Here is a 17,722-nt window from a genome sequence, read left to right on the forward strand (position 1 = left end):
AAAATTCATTTCTTGGCATGATTTGGATTTGGACACCCAAGAAACCTACTATACACATTTATTGAAAGCTTCTCTTATATTTCAGCCACAAAGGAGTTACAGAAAATATGACTATTCACTTCCTCATTGCATTGTATAAGCTAATCTTTGAGGAAGACCCGCCTTTCTTGTCCCATGAGGCGATGGACGAAGTATCAAAGTTGGTTTATTGGTTTTCCTCACTAGATAACACTTACCTCAAATTGTTCAAAGGTCAGAAGTCTCCACATCTGCTACCAAGGTATGCCATCGACAAATTGGTCATGTAGGAAGTAACATACCATCTTTCCACATGTTGTCAGGAGTGTTGCAGAGGAAGAATAAAGAAATTTGGCCCACTCTTCCTTTGCAAATCAAATTGTATGAGATCAAGAATCTAAAGGTGGTAGAGATCGAAGGTGAGGAGATAAAGAAGTTTGCATTTAGTCACATGGAATTCGATTCATATGATCCTAGGACTATTTGCAAATGACACCGTGCAAAGATTCATTTCATTTGGCCAAGCAGGACTTTTGCTAGACTCAAGGAGGAAAGGATGAATAATTGTTACAATGCCTCCAAGACCCGCCAACTAGTCAAATTTGCAGGTACATCACAAGTTACTCCTCATCAGGAAGAAGCTTTGAAAGCAGAAAGTTGTGCACAATTCGGTGGAAGAACAAAGCTGCAAATGGAAAGCAGATCCAATCATCTTGAAAGCGACCATAGTAGTAGAAAGAAAGAGAAAACAAAGGAAGCAAGAGGAATAATTGAAGCAGAAGGAAGAATAATAAAAAAAGGAATGAGAATAAAGGCAAAGGAAAAAATAAGAAGAAATATGGAAGAAAGAAGAAGAAGAAGCAACACTGAAGCAAGCCAAGGAAGAGGAACAAAATTAGTTACTGGAAGAAGAGAGAAAGTAGTTGCAGGATAATGAACTTGCTCAAGAAATTGAAGATATGATAGTAATCCTAGACATGGAAGTGGAATCAGAGAAACAAAACCAATATGTTGATTTCATGCCTTCCTCGCAGCAGATCACCACTTAGTCTCCCCCTCCTCTAATAGCAGAGCAAGCTTCGAGTGAAGAAGAGGAAATTGTTCCTCTTGATGATGGTATGATCATGGATACATATAATTTAACTTATGATGAGCTCCAAAAGAATATTGTAAAAGCGAGAAAGAAAAAGTTTCCAAATGATCTCAAATCTCCTACGTTCATTAGAGAAAGGGTGATTGTGATGGATACTAAGCGAAATCCTAAAGCCATTATTGCAGCCAACTTTGCCTTCATGAGTGCAACCAAGAAAACACAGAGTATCTTATGGTCAAGAACAAAAAAATGGAAAAGGGCTTACAGGGTACAAGGCAACAAGTAAAATAACTCCAAGCAGAGGTCCAAAAAGTAGCTCCCACACAAGTTATCTAGAAGAAATCAAGGAAGCCATACTTTGTGAAATATTGGCATTAGGAGAAACCATGAGAAGCCTCTATGAGGAGCTTGTCGCCATGCACAAAGTAGTTGTCCGCTTGCACAACAAGCAACAAAAGTGAAAATAAAATGCTAAATATCTCAAGGTTTTTCATACAACCATCGCTATAGTGCATGAGTGGTCAATGTAGTACAAAGGTGCACCTCTCAAGTTGATGAAGAAGAAAATGCAGCAGATTGAGTTGGAGAAAACAGGGGTTCAAATTCTTATCCAGTGTAACAAACAACTCATCTCATTCATCGCCGACATTCAAGCCTCGTATGCATGGTTGTATAACATTGTGGATTTCATGGTGAAGTCACATAATATCCCTTTAGTTGGATCACTCATTGAAGCCAAGGGCAAAATTAAAATTACACAGGAGATTGAAGAATACTTGGACCAGCTCATGTACATCACTACCAAGGAATATTTAGAGGTGAACAGGCATAATATGTAGAAGTACATTGGTGGACCTGTCGATATCAATACCATGTTGCACCTGGTGAAGAAGGAAACTTAAACTGGTTACAAGTTAGTCTACCCAGATGCAATGGAGGCTAGAGTTCGCTTCCAGCCTGATCCCATCGCACAGTTTGGGGAAGTCATCACACAATACAAAGCTTGGTACCACTATGTAAACGAGAAACTACAACTTGAAGTGGTTGAGCTGGAGTTTCCCCAAACTCAAGATGGATTTGTTTTGTCTTATTAGGTTGTCTAGTTGACTCTACCCAATTTTTTCTTATATGGGTATGAGCATATTGTAATATTATTTTGTAATTAATTATAATTGAAATTCCAAGTGTCAATTATGGAATGTGAAAAGTCATTTTGTAATGAATTCTAAAGGTCATGGTTGAAGGAAGTCAAAGAGTCACGAGGGAAGTCCAAGAGTCACAAAAGGGAGATGGTTAGTCATCTCATTTGTTATAAATATACCCTCATAACTCATGTAACATGATTTTGGTTGGGCTTTTGGCTTAGGATCAAAAGCTTGGGAGTTTTGTTGAGAGCCTTGGCTTCTCCTTAGAATACAGGCAGTATCTTTCTTTCGATGAGCAGGTGTTGGCTTCATGTTCCACTATTGGGACTAGTGGTTTGGAAATTGTATATGTATGTTTGGGACTTTCACTTTAATAAAATCTCAGACCTGACACGTTTTCATGTATATGTTGTGAATATAGTAGGACCAATCTTGTTATGTTTGCAATATATGTTATTTCATTTATACTAACGCTTATGAACTATTTCATTTGCATTAGTATGAATCTTGTTGAATTCGTGTTGCTGTATATTTCAATCATGGTTATCTTTTGAACTATTTTGTAGGCTAACTCATGATTCCTTTTATGCTCGTGTGTTCCTTTCAAGCTGCATATTGTTACAAGCTTTTAAGGATCTCACTTACGTTCCCTTTGTCATGTTAGAACCCTTCATGCATTTCACTTAACTCTTCATAGAGATATACACTTGTTTCACCAAAGTCACTAATACATCATTCTATGTGTTATCACAACCAAGGCATACCACAAAAACCCATTATTTTAGTAACTTGGGTCATATTCTGGATGGGGCTTTTACTCCAAACAGTGTGAGGTCTAATTGGGACTTCATATTGGGGAGACCCCTTGAATGTTGGAAGGTCCAACACTGTCAACAAAATCCAATTCTATTATTAAATCAATAATACAAGACTTTGAAATGCAAAGGAATACAAACTAGCTAGAACTGTGGTACCTTATATCTTAAGAGAGAGGTACTGGCTACAATCATTTGCAAGTTTTTGATTACAAGAGGCCCAAATTTAATTTTAAAGATAGAGTACTAAACCATATGAGGAAAAAAAACTAAATATCCAAAACCCTCATCCTAGGAGATGAAGTGGAAAAAAAGAATGCAAGCCTTGAGGAGTCTAGTTGATATGTCAACTTCTTGGGGACACAACTTTTGCATATAAACTTTATTTGGGGTGCACAGTAGTGAGTTGGAAAAATCTTAATGAGAAGAATAATTTTGGTCAAGGATTAAGGCATGGCAACCCAGATCCATCACAAGAACAAAAATAGTTGTTTAGGGCCACAAAAGTGTAACAAATGTTTAGGACCTAAAAACTAGAAAAAAGCTACCAAGATGGGTAATTGTCCACTATGAGTGAATCATTAGAAGAAGTGGGTGGCCACAAATACCCACCCATATCAATCATCTCCCTTTAGGAAGACATGGCATCCATTTTTTTTTAAGTTCCTCCATCATATGGGAGAAATTTTGTTGAATATGATCCCTAGTGAGCCACTTGCCCTTGTGAAGAAACTATCTTGCTTTAACAACTTGATAAAGATTTATGTGTTTTTTATGGGTGAAATTTATGATGGTGTCAATGATTTGGTCCAATAAATCATATTTAATGTATTTAGGATTGAGTTTTAAAGGGGGGAATTCTCAACCACCTCTTCGGTTTTCATAAAGTGGAAATTATGGTCAAAGCAACTCCAAATTAAATATTGGGTGGAAACCAAAGAAAGGAGGGCATACACAATTCAAAAGCATTCTCACCCACTAAATTTTTTATGTTGTATGGCCCACATATGAGTGTTCTAAGCTTCTTTTGGGGCACTATAAGGTGACCCTTTTGCAAATGCAACCACACCTTCTCGCCAACCTTAAACTAGTGTGTAACTTGATGTTGATCATGTTGTTGTTTATACTTGGCATTGACTTTTTATCAAATATCATGAACTTATTATTGGATGTGTTACATAAGCTCAAAAAATTTTGTTGCTCCATTTACCTATGTTTGAGCATGGGAAGACTCTTCTTGTGTAGATGTAATGGGTTAAACTATGTTAATGGGGGCCAATGGCTAGAAGCCCGTGCACACTTGAAAAGGGATATGGATATAGAGGTAAAAAGGGATATGTTATAGTTGATTTGAACATGTGGAAGGCTCTAATCCCATGTGCATAACTGCTTGGAGTTGTACATGTGTAAATTATTCATAATCATTTTATTAATCACCTATGTTTTCCCATCAGTTTGGGAGTGGAAGGAAGTCAATTTTGTTAGCTTGGTGTCCATTAGAGGCAATAAGTTAATAAGGAACCTACCATCCCTATCTAAATTAATAGTCTGTCATAGCCAAAAATAAACCCAAACATGCTCAAAGAAGAGCTTAGCAATGACTCTTCTTGCACAATGCCAAAATGGCCATTTTAAAGAATTAATCGACAACCATATAGACATAATTATTCATTGGAAAAATTTTCAGGTCTAAAATGGGCATCCTAAGGAATATTATAAAATAATAGTAAAAACAATAAAATAAGATTAGATTACATAATCAAATTTTAGAGGGAAAAAAGAAAAAACTACTTTTTCAACTCATTTTTTCAACTTATCTCCCTACAATTTTACTCAAATTTCAAGCAAAATCACTCATACCTAAGGAGTACCCATGTTGCATACTTTGGACTCTGCTACACGAAAAATGAAAAATACATGATAAAGCATGATTGCAATAACATTTTTCATGTAGTAGCATTCATCGAAGGTTTGTAACATGGGTACTCCTTGGATGAGGAATTAAATTTTGCATCCAACGAGTGCTCCTGCTCAAAATTTGAGTAAAACCGTAGGGAGATAAGTTGAAAATACGAGTTGAAAAAATAGTTTATTATTATTATTAGTATTAATCTTTTCACCTTTTTAATCAAAAAATGGTGAATCATCCCCCATGGTTGACATCATCATCTTTAATCCTATTGGTTCTTATAAAATTGATTTTGGTTGTACATTTTTGTTTTGAGGCCCATTTTAGACCTCAAAATTTCTCTAATGATGATGCTTGGTGGAAGGAAAAATTGATATGTGATCCATGGAGGCTAAATGTTAGGGTTTTCGTAGGGTAGGTAGAGGAGTCTATTGCTCTTGTTTCCTAATGGCAAGCTTAAAAATCACATAGGCAGTACAAGATTTAATATATCTACTAACATATTGTTGAAGTTTTGTCCAATAGAAATAATTTTGGAGTACTACTACTATTTTCTCCACATGGAAGTGCCATACCACCTAACTGTGACATGCCTCCCAAATTAGTTCTACATGCTCTCTTGAAGGATAAAAAAGCTGGCCCAAATAGCATAAGTGCATCCTAGCATTAAAAGTTTAGAACTTTTTTACCTATGTCTAGCGTCTTATATATAACAACAAAATTATGGTCCCTATCATAAAATTGGGGCCACTTAGTCATCTCATGCCCACAATAATTAACCACTATGGTTAAAGCCATAATTTGGGGTCAACTTAGGCAATCTGCAAAATGGTTTGTGCTACTTTCCTTGTACTTAATGTTAAAGAAGAATTGTTGCAAGTATGTGGACCACTTCTGAGAGCAATCATTTTGTAACTTTCACTATGTATGCATGATTGCAAGGGCTTGTGATTATTTCCTTTCTCAAAATCTAATGCTTCCTTTGTTAGCATGATTTCACAATAGAGTACATCACCTTATCATATGTGGGATACCTATGAAGAACATTAGAGAGTGTCTCACTATGATAGGCCAATAAATGTTGATGATGAGTGAGGATTGCATTAATAACATAATCATCGTGATATCGAATGGTTATTGTAGGTCTAATAGAGCGAGAAATGGTATTGAGGAAAATAAATGTTTCTATCATCAAATTCTTTTTGTTGTGACTCAAAGTAGGAATATTTGGCTTTAGCTCCACACTTGGTCACTTAGAACAAGGGCTAAATGATATGAAAAAACCCCAACGCAAACCTATGGTAGAAGTTGGCAAGGCATAGGAAGTTGTGAATATCTCCTCGAGTTGTTGGGATTGGGCAATCACAAATGACTTAGATCTTGGTTGGGTGCACATGCAATCCATGTTCATCCACGATGTATCTTAGATATTGAATTCTCTACATGCCAAATGAACATTTATCCAAATTGACATATAACTTTTGTTGGCATAGAGGGTTTATTCCTTGTTGAATGCATTGAAAATATTTTGCATAAGTTTTGTTGAAGATGAGGATGCCATCCAAATATATGACCATATAAGAGTTAGTGAATGACCATAAGATATCATCCATCATTTTTATGAATATTGTCGAAGCATTAATCAACCCAAAAGGCACAACCAACCAATCAAAAATATCATCTTTAGACTTGAAAGCATTCTTCCATATATTAGTTTGTTTAATTGAGACCTAGTGGTAGCCTAGGAGGAAAATTGAGCAAATCCAAAAGTGAATTATAATACAAAATCTCATAATCAAAAGCAATATACCTTACTCTATTTTCCTTTGAGAGGTTGGTCTCCCCAGTAATAATATGCTTGTAACTAACTTCCAAGAAAATATGTGGTGCTATAACGAGAGTATGAATAAGAAAACATTGGTTAACTACAAATGGACTATTAACTTTAATTTAGAAGATCAAAATTATCTCTTTACTGTTATTAACTTCAAAAAGAAAATAAATAAGTTCAAAGCCCAATGAGTTTGATAATGAAATAGGATGGACAAAATCTAAAACACCTTGTAAAAAAAGAACTGATAAAATTTACAAAGTTAACAAAGTAAACTATACAAATTAGATCTATGTTCAAAATATTTGTGATATTATTAATATTTATAATATATAAACACTTGAAATCCAAAATAAACTACACAATTTTATATTTAATTTATTTATCTAAAAATTAATATAATAAAATTAATTATTATTATTTTCATATAATTAATATTAATCTCTATAAAATAATAATATCATGAGCATTATTATAAATTTAATAAAATATATTTTCAATAATATTTATTAAACAAATATTTTAAGATACCATTATTTGATTGAATTGAAGTACTCTTAAATAGAAATGCATTGTCTTTTTGTCGTCATGGAAATTCTGGCCATATTTTGAGAAAATCCAATAGAGATTTTTGTAAATCCAAGTTACAGTTGTTAAACTTCAAAATTATAGGGGCCCCAGATGTTTTTGATGGTGTTGAATCCATTTCCACCATTAAATATATGATTCAAAAACTACCTCTACAAAAAATTTTATTTATTTTTGCCGAGATTCCAACTACTTTTAGCTGGCTACACAATTCCGGTGCCATAAACGATTCCAATAAAAATTAACCTACCTCCTAGGCTATCCAATATACTAATTTGAGTATCCCCATGCTGCACTTAAAAGTCAAAGTAGTAGGCTTCCAAGTATGAATGATGTGCTTGGGTTGTGATCCCAATGGTTAGTTATAAGGACGTGACTTTGTGACCACCATTAATTTAGTAAAAAACAAATTTTGCTTTTGTCATTTTATTTATGGTCCCCTTTCCTTCGATTTCTTTCTTAATGCCTTTGTGCAGTCACGTCTTTCATTTCTGATTGGGCGTGGTCAGTATGACTAAAATAAAGGTAGAGAATCATTATGTAAGGAGGGAGGTGAGAAGGAGCGCCACCGACAAGGGAGGAGACAGCGAATTAGATTCGGCATGTACCAATAGATCATACTCCGGATAATGCTCGTTAAAATGAGCTTCATCGAGATGAGTGGAATTGCGTGTCAGCAAGAAAATTTGGGAGCGTAAGATTATTATTGGGAATGTCGGCATACATTGGTTTAAAATGTTGACCAATAATTTATAATGTAATGGAGTTGTCTACTTAGGCAGATAAATTGTTTGGATGGTTAAAAGACATTGGAATATGGGCAAAAAATTTCAAAACATCTTTTAATTGTAGAAACAGTGTTTGAATCTTGTTTTTGATGGTGGAAATGGATTCATCACCATAAAAAACGTCTAAAATACCTAAAATTTTGAAATTTAACAACTATAACTTGGATTTGCAAAAATCCTTGCTAGATTTTCTCTAAATATGACTGGAATTTCCATAACTTTCCAGGCAACTCCTCTGCCTCGTTAGACTATGGCTAATGTAATTAATCTGAAAGATATTATCAAAATCAGTGTAAATCATAAAAATCTAAAACAAACTTATATCAATCGCCAAGAAAATCTTTTAATATCCTTATATATATTTGAATGATTAAAATGAAATATAATTATAATTATGGAGAGCCTTTTAAGTCTCTTATTTGAGTGATTGAAATAAAATACGATTATAATGATTTATTTCAAGCTTAATATATATTTGAGTGATTGAAATAAAATATGATTATAATTATGGAGAGAATTTTAAGTATCTTTATATATATTTTGTTTGTAGACATTTACATGTTTATTCAATTAAAAAATAATAAAAAATTAAAAGTTATATAAAGCTTCATATAAGGGAGATGTTATAGTGTCCATAAATGAGTGTAAACATTTAACCTATAAAGTATAGAGTAATTGATTTCGGCTAGGTTTAGTTCCCACTAGGTCATAGGTTCAAATTTCATGGGAAATGGTTCACGATGAGAAACCCCTTTGACGGAATTGAACTATCCCAATGGCTTTGACAATCCCACTAGGTCATAGGTTCAAATTTCATGGGAAATAGTTGAGGATGAGAAAACCCTTTGAGGGAATTGAACTATCCCAATGGCTTTGACAATCCTAATGGCAACATCTACTGGTGGGAAGTTCTCCCATTTCTCCCATCCAACATCCCCCATCCCACTAGTGGGAAGTTCTTCCATCCAACATTTAACATTGGGGGTGGCCCCTACCTCCGCTCAACCTAGTTCTTTAAAAAAAAATGAGCCTAAAGATTTAAATGTTAGGTCAGTTAATAATAAAAAGTTAAAAGTAATAAAAGTAATAAATTGTTATATTGTAATTTTATTTTTATTAATAAAATTATGTTTTATTTTTATTTTTTATTATTTTTTTTAAATAAAAGAAAATCATATCACATTAAAATATATAACATATAAATAGTAGCTATAACTTAAGATCCATTTTACCGTAAAAGCTTAATATTTACAATAAAACAATATTCTTAACCATGTATATTTAACCCCACTTTATCATGGATATTACTAACTTGTAAATAGATTTTGTTATCATACCATGGGTCAATACCATGGCTTATCAATACCATGTGCCCAAAAAAGCATAACTCATTTCACAATAATTTTTTTATAAATATTTAATTTTAATTTATTAGGCCTAGAGGTGCTCTCTAGTCTAGTATGGAAGAGATGTTGTAATGTCCTTGTTAGGTCAATTAATAATAAAAAGTTAAAAGTAATAAAAATAATAAAATTCAATTTGTTATATTGTAATTTTGTTTTTATTAATAAAATTATGATTTTTTTAAAATAAAAGAAAATCATATCACATTAAAATATATAACATATAAATAGTAGCTATAACTTAAGATCTATTTTACCATAAAAGCTTAATACTTACAATAAAACAATATTCTTAACCATGAATATTTAACCCCACTTTATCATGGATATTACTAACTTGTAAATAGATTTTGTTATCATACCATGGGCCAATACCATAGCTTATCAATACCACATGCCCAAAAAACATAACTCATTTCACAATCAATTTTTTTATAAATTTTTTATTTTAATTTATTAGGCCTAGAGGTGCTCTCTAGTCTAGGATGGAAGAAATGTTGTAATGTCAATAAAAAATAAAAATAACCCTACGTTAAAATAAAAATAACTTTAAACTAGAATAACATTTTTGTTTGTTTGTCAGGTGTTTTAAGTTCTAGAGATTACATCAAACTTTGTTTGTTTGTCAGGTGGTCTGAGTTCTAGAGATTACATCAGACTTTACCTGTGGCTTGAGTTTCAAACTTGTGACCTTGACATCACAGATTGACTTAACACTACACCCCATCACGGTCTATTCTATGCCCCATTGGCTAAACTACATTAATATTATTCTTTTGATTAATTTTTGTTAGGTAGTGAAGGTAAACTAGACTTTCAATTGTTTTTAGATAACTCATGGTATTGATCCATAATATTCATGTGGAGTATAGTCGGTTTAAACGGGAAAACTAAACCAACCTAGACACATCTTAATTTTGAAGAGACCTGAGCATTGGGGAGTGCCCAACGAGGAATGGAAAGGTTGTGAAACCGAGATGCATTGGTGTCCCACTGATGTTGTGAAGAGAAACACCGTTAGTTCTCCAAATTTGGCACGCTCCGTAGATCCTAATGCCCCGCAACTGCGACCCTTGTCAACAGGGGCAATGACATCATGGTAAGTAACAAAACCTTATTTCAAAACCTTTTTCCCTTCATTATTTTAGAAACGTTGTAGGTTTGATTCTCTTACACCTATGGCTATGTTGTATCAAGGGAACTCATTAGCAGGCATCAACATTGTGGAGATAGAAGGGAAAAGATTCAGGCTAAACCAATTCCATTGGCACCACCTTGTCAAGTGCACAACAAATGGAAAACAATACAATCTCAAAAACCTCTTTTCAATCTTTGTGTAATGCCCCTGAAAATTTTACTCTGTGTCTCTTACATTAAAACCATGATTGAAAGTTAAGAGGGATAAATGACAAAAGCTATTGATGTAAATATTTATTATTAATTTAAAAAAGAAGAAGAAAGTATTTTTGGTATGTTAATACTCTTGGAAATATGTTGAAGGTTGACATATGAGATTAACTCCTAACTTCTAGGAAATGATTGGGAGCAATTATACCCATAAGGGGGCAGGAAGAAAAGAAGACAAATCCTCCTTTTGCCATGACTAAGTTAATTTGACTTAGTTGGCTTAGCAAATTCGAGTTGGAAGTCTATCGAGAGTCATGTAGAGTGATTCCTATCTTTTAGGGGTCTAGGTTGAGTTCTTTTGAGTTGTAATTAATTAACTCAGTTTAACTGAGTTATAGTCAATTAAAATAGTTCAATTAGTTAGAGGAATTAGTAAGAGCTCTAGTAGTGGGGAGCAACTTCAGTGCAGCTTCACTACTCCACCATTTAATTGAAGATTCACTCATAAATAACTCATGCATGTCATTTCTGAGAAATACCCAGTTGAAATTAGAGTTCAGGGACATTGTACTATCAGTTGTATAATTTTCTGAGTTGTACAGATGGTGCATGAAATCAGTAGAAGGCCTATGATGGATTATGCAGTTACGAGCAAGTAATTTCCCAATTAAATATGGGCTAATTCCCTAGGACTCTGTGCAAGGAAGGCTAAGAATTTGGCTAAGTATTGGCCAAATGTAGTTAGTCAGACAGAGGATAGGAAATACTTGTGCAGGTTGAGCTCAAGGTTGAGCAAAGCATATTGTATTCATCCAAGTCTTGCATAAGCGAGAGGAAGTAGGGGGTTGGCAAGCAACATAATTGGCTAAGTGTTGACTTGAGCCGATTTGTGAAGTAGAGAGATAGATTGTACTTGTGCAAGAATTGTTCGAGTTTAAAAAGCGTTGTATTTTCTTCTCAGATCTTCTGGTTAATGCAATATAGATAGTCGAGGTTTTGAGTAGTTTCTTTCCCCAGAGAAATATTGTGTTATGTGTGATTGAAATTCTTCCTTTTCTGCTTATTGTTTTCATTGATCAATTTTTGTTTCTGCTGATGAGTAGAGTAGATTCTTGTCTTGTGTTTTAGCATATCACATAAGCTGTTGAATCTACAAGTAAAAATATACATGGTTATTAGAGCTAGATTTGTAGAAATCTCTACATGGTATCAGAGCTAGATTTGTAAAATTTCCACATGGTATCAGGGCATAATTTTTTTGGGCGGCGCGTTTGCAAAGCAGATCTAAAATTTTTTGTGAATTTTTTTCAAAAAAAATGGAAGATTTGGATTCCTTGTGAAAAAATACCCCCCAAAAAAAAAAATCGGCCAAATCGGAGTTTGGATGAGGGAGATATCACCGATTTTAAATCAGTTTGTTTGTTTGTTTTGTTTTTTTTTTTCCAAAAAAAATTGTGACAACGGACAGATGAAACCGATCGGTGTGTGAGTCAAGAACCTATATGCACTTGAGGTAAAAGATGCATGCAAAGCCTTGAGAAGCAAGGCAAAGGTTATAGACTTTGTAGTTGAGAGGGAGCATGAATTACCTCTCAAGATGCAACCAATGAAAGTTGTGGAGAAACCACAATTAGAGAAGCATAGAGGAGACCGAGTGGAGGCATCCACTCAAGCAGAGACCTCCAATAGGGGGGAATTTTGAGCCAAGTGAGAAGAGGAAGCACATGCAGCCATATCTCCAGGTGAGAGGTGGGGAGATGTGAAGTAATAGTCCTAAGGGTGCATAAATTTGGGTAGGGTCCATTGAGATGTTTTGTCTCATGGAATATTTCCTTGCTACGGGAGCCCACAATACGCAGTAGCAAGATGGATAAGTGGCAGTTGATGCAATTAGATGTCAAAGTGACAGAGGCAGAGACTAGCAGCAGTCAGATACTAAGGAGCGTAGAGAAGAGTTGGTAGTAGTGCAGAGTCAGCAACAACGCACAGCTTTCACTAGACGTTGCAGTAGCTAGCAACAGTCAGACTCTAGTGATAGATGAATCATACTGATTCAGTTTGGATGCTTTTTTAGTTTCAGAAGTTGCAGCAGCAACAACACTAGAGAGAAGTGTTACATGTAGAACATTCCAAAGGTACCAGATTAGGATAGAGTTGAATTCCTTTCTTGTTGAGAGGGAGTGTTGAAAATAACAACAAGAAATGTTAAAAATAACATCTAGAAATTCTAATTTAATTTGTCTGTGAATTAAATTAGGAATTAAATCAAAATTCTATTCTCATAGCAACTTGTAATAGTTAAATAAGTTAATTTGACTTAGTTGGCTCAGTAAATATGAGTTGGAAGTCTATATAAGTCATGTAGAGTGATTCCTAAATTTTAGTAGTCCAGGTTGAATTATTTTGAGTTGTAATTAATTAACTCAATTTAACTGAGTTATAGTCCGTTAAACTAGTTCAATCAGTTGGAGGAACTAGAAGGAGGTCTAGTAGGGGGGAGAAACTTCAATGAAGCTTCACTACTCCATCAGTTAACTGAAGATTCACTCATAAATAACTCATGCATGTCAGCTCTAAGAAAGACCCAATTGAGATTAGAGTTCATGGACAATGTACTATTAGTTGTATAATTTCTGAGTTGTACAGATCATGCATGCAATCAGTAGAAGGCCTATGATGGATTGAAAAATTATGAGTAAGGAATTTCCTAATTAAATATGGGCTAATTCCCTAGGATATTATGCAAGGAAGGCTAGGAATTTGGCTAAGTATAGGCCAAAGGCAGTTAGTCAGGCAGAGGACAGGATATACTTGTGTAGGTTGATCTCAAGGTTGATCTCAAGGTTGAGTAGAGCATATTATATTCATCCAAGGCTTGCCTAGGTGCAAAGAAGTAGGGGCTTGGTAGGCAGTAGAATTGGCTAAGTGTTGGCTTGAGATGGTTTGTGAAGCAGAGAGATAGATTGTACTTGCTAGAATTGTTTGAGTTGAACAAGAATTATATTTTCTTCTTAGATCCTCTGGTTAATGCAATATAGATAGCCGGGGTTTTGAGTAGTTTCTTTCCCCAAAAAAATAGTGTTATGTGTGATTGAAATTATTCCTTTTCTAATTATTGTTTTCATCGAACAATTTTTGTTTCTACTGATGAGTAGGGTAGATTCTTGTCTTGTGTTTTAGCATATCACATAAGCTGTTGAATCTACAAGTAAAAATCTATAGAGATAAATACTAGTTTGGAACCCAAAGGTTTAATAGGACATTGTTAAAGGGTTTTAGAGGTGAATCTAATAAATATTTTTGCATTGATGTTGGGAAAAGTGGAGTGGAGCTCAAGGGGTAATAATAGAAGAGTTGGTTCAAGGTTGGGAGGGATGTGGAAGCCTTTAACTTATTTAGATAAGTATAAGAATGATCCGATTTATGAATAGTAGGAATTTTGATTAAATAGACAGTTTTAGGAAAAACCAGAACAAATGATTACTGTGAAAGTTAATGGTTCTTAAAACATAGATTGTTTCTGACCAATGGGCATAAATGTACATGTACTTGCATATGTAGTTGCCATTTGGTTATATTTCCTTGTTACAGGTAATGAAAGGTGCTCATGAGCTAGGACAAAAGCCCTTCTAGTCACTGAAAACAATAAGAGGTTACCTAGAAATTCCTGATAGATCTTTTTTGAGTGGAAACAACGTAAATAAAATAAATACAACATAAAATAATTGACTTAACAATTTCCATGAACAAGTATAATACCAAGTGGTAAGGTTAGGTATTCATAGACAAACATATAACTGAATGCGGGCTTTTGTTACTAGAAGATGTGTTTTAGAAGCAATAGTCTAAAAAAATTACATACCTACATACATACACCTACATTTAATATTAAGGTTAGGGGCTTGTGCTTATGTTCAAGTTAGATGTTAAAGCTTATAAAAAAAAACTTTGTTCACAAGCCCAAGCATAAAAAGTCCTGAACAAAGGAGGGTTAGGGTTTAGAATACTGGAAGTAGTCCTCCATTACAAGGGTCCACTAGGTTTCTGGCCTAGATATATGTATCATTAAATTTAAACTACAATAATTGCATGCCTGAATAGAAATGAATTAATACATCTAAGAACTCTTAGAAGTGAAACAATGTGTTTATGCTCATTAAAAACAGAGGAGATATATCTATCTAGTGAGAGAACAATGTTCTAAAGAAGCTTTAAACTAAACAGTTATTGTATACATTAAAAAGGAAAAAAGCTATCAATTTAGAATTTATCACAATGAAAGATTCTGGAAAGAAAAAATGAAACCTACATGCCTGAGCCGTATCTACTTACAAATGAAATGCATGTTCACATTAAGTGACCACAACTTAATCATAAATAGAACAGAAAAAAGAGACAAGAATATATATATATATATATATATATATATATATATATATATATATATATATATCTATGTGTGTGTGTGTGTGTTAATTATGCAAGTGTACAAGAAAATATATTCACGACCAAATGAATAGGCCAAGTAATGAACACTTATCAAGACAAGGAAAATAACCCCTCAGAGGGAAGGGAAACCCTCCCATAAAATCAAAAGTATAGGACTCAATAATATAGAATACTTGTTTTGAATAAATGGGCATTACCCTTAAACAACCTTTGTAATATAATCAAATGAAGAAAAATATGTCTACAACCAGTATAGGGCCATGACTGTAAAACCCTATCTTGTAAAATTAAATGAACCAGAAGTAAGCCGAATGGTTGTTATGGTGAGAAGGACTTGGAAAGATTAAAAAGTTAAATCAACAATTTATAATGTAATTAATCTGAAAGATATTATCAAAATCAGTATAAATCATAAAAATTTAAATCAATAGATCATACTCCGGATAATGCTCGTTAAAATGAGGTTCATCGAGATGAGTGGAATTGTGTGTCAGCAAGAAAATTTGGGAAAGTAAGATTATTATTTGGAAAATGTCGGCATGCATTGGTTTAAAATGTTGATCAACAATTTATAATGTAATTAATCTGAAAGATATTATCAAAATCAGTATAAATCATAAAAATTTAAATCAAACTTATATCAATCGCGAGGAAATCTTTTAATATCTTTATATATATTTGAATGATTAAAATAAAATATATTTATAATTATGGAGAGCCTTTTAAGCCTTTTATTTGAGTGATTGAAATAAAATATGATTATAATGATTTATTTCAAGCTTGATATAGGAGTAGTCTTTAACGCGACTTTTTGAAAGTTTTTCCGGCGATTTTTTCCGGTGAAAATCCGGCAGTAATTTATTGGAATCCAAGTTTGATAGCTAATTTATGCACAATGAAACCGTCCCAGGGGTTTTTCAGGGTGCTGAATCCGAATATGCAGTTAAAAAACCATTTTAACTGCAACAAATCATGATTTCATCTCAATTTCTTCCGCCGGATTCCGTCACCGGAATCTCAAAAAGTCGCATTATAGACAACTCCCTTGATATATATTTGAGTGATTGAAATAAAATATGATTATAATTATGGAGAGACTTTGAAGTATCTTTATATATATTTTGTTTGTAAACATTTGTATGTTTATTCAATTAAGAAATAATTAAAAATTAAAAGTAATATAAAGCTTCATATAAGGGAGATGTTATAGTGTCCATAAATGAGTGTAAACATTTAACCCATAAAGTATAGAGTAATTGATTTCCGCTGGGTTTAATTCCCACTAGGTCATAGGTTCAAATTTCATGGGAAATGGTTCACGATGAGAAACCCCTTTGAGGGAATTGAACTATCACAATGGCTTTGACAATCCTAATGGCAGCATCTACCAGTGGGAAGTTCTCCCATTTCTCCCATCCAACATCCCCCATCCCACTAGTGGGAAGTTCGTCCATCCAACATTTAACATTGGGGGTGGCCTGGGAAGTTCTCCCATTTCTCCCATCCAACACCCCCCATCCCACTAGTGGGAAGTTCTTCCATCCAACACCCCCCATCCCACTAGTGGGAAGTTCTTCCATCCAACATTTAACATTGGGGGTGGCCCCTACCTACGCTCAATCTAGTTCTTAAAAAAAAATGAGCTTAAAGATTTAATTGTTAGGTCAATTAATAATAAAAAGTTAAAAGTAATAAAAATAATAAAATTCAATTTGTTATATTGTAATTTTAATTTTATTAATAAAATTATGATTTTTTTAAAATAAAAGAATATCATATCACATTAAAATATATAACATATAAATAGTAGCTATAACTTAAGATCCATTTTACCGTAAAAGCTTAATACTTACAATAAAACAATATTCTTAACCATGGATATTTAACCCCACTTTATCATGGATATTACTAACTTGTAAATAGATTTTGTTATCATACCATGGGTCAATACCATGGCTCATCAATACCACGTGCCCAAAAAGCATAACTCATTTCTGTTAAAATTGGCAACCAGGGAAAAACTTCATGTGGGTCATCTTATTCATGGCTGATAATATTTTTATTAGATTCCTCTCGTCAAGAGGTGTAGGATTGATATAAAAATCATCCGATTCTGATAAGTATTCATGGAGATATGAATTTATTTTGATTATGGAATTATTATCAAGCCGACCTACAACTCATGTAGGCTCAGAAGCCCAACAGTCGCATCTATTCACCCACCAACTTTGTGTATAAATATAAAAGGAATTTTCCTCATTTGGACTCACTCATCTCATCACATCTCTCTCTCTCTTTACTGCGCAGAAATGAGTCTCTTCTCTACTGCGCTAAAA

This window comes from Pinus tabuliformis, chromosome 3_2 (assembly GCF_031772625.1).
Source record: "Pinus tabuliformis cultivar Carrire ecotype Pingquan chromosome 3_2, CPIR1, whole genome shotgun sequence".
Lineage (NCBI taxonomy): Eukaryota > Viridiplantae > Streptophyta > Pinopsida > Pinales > Pinaceae > Pinus > Pinus tabuliformis.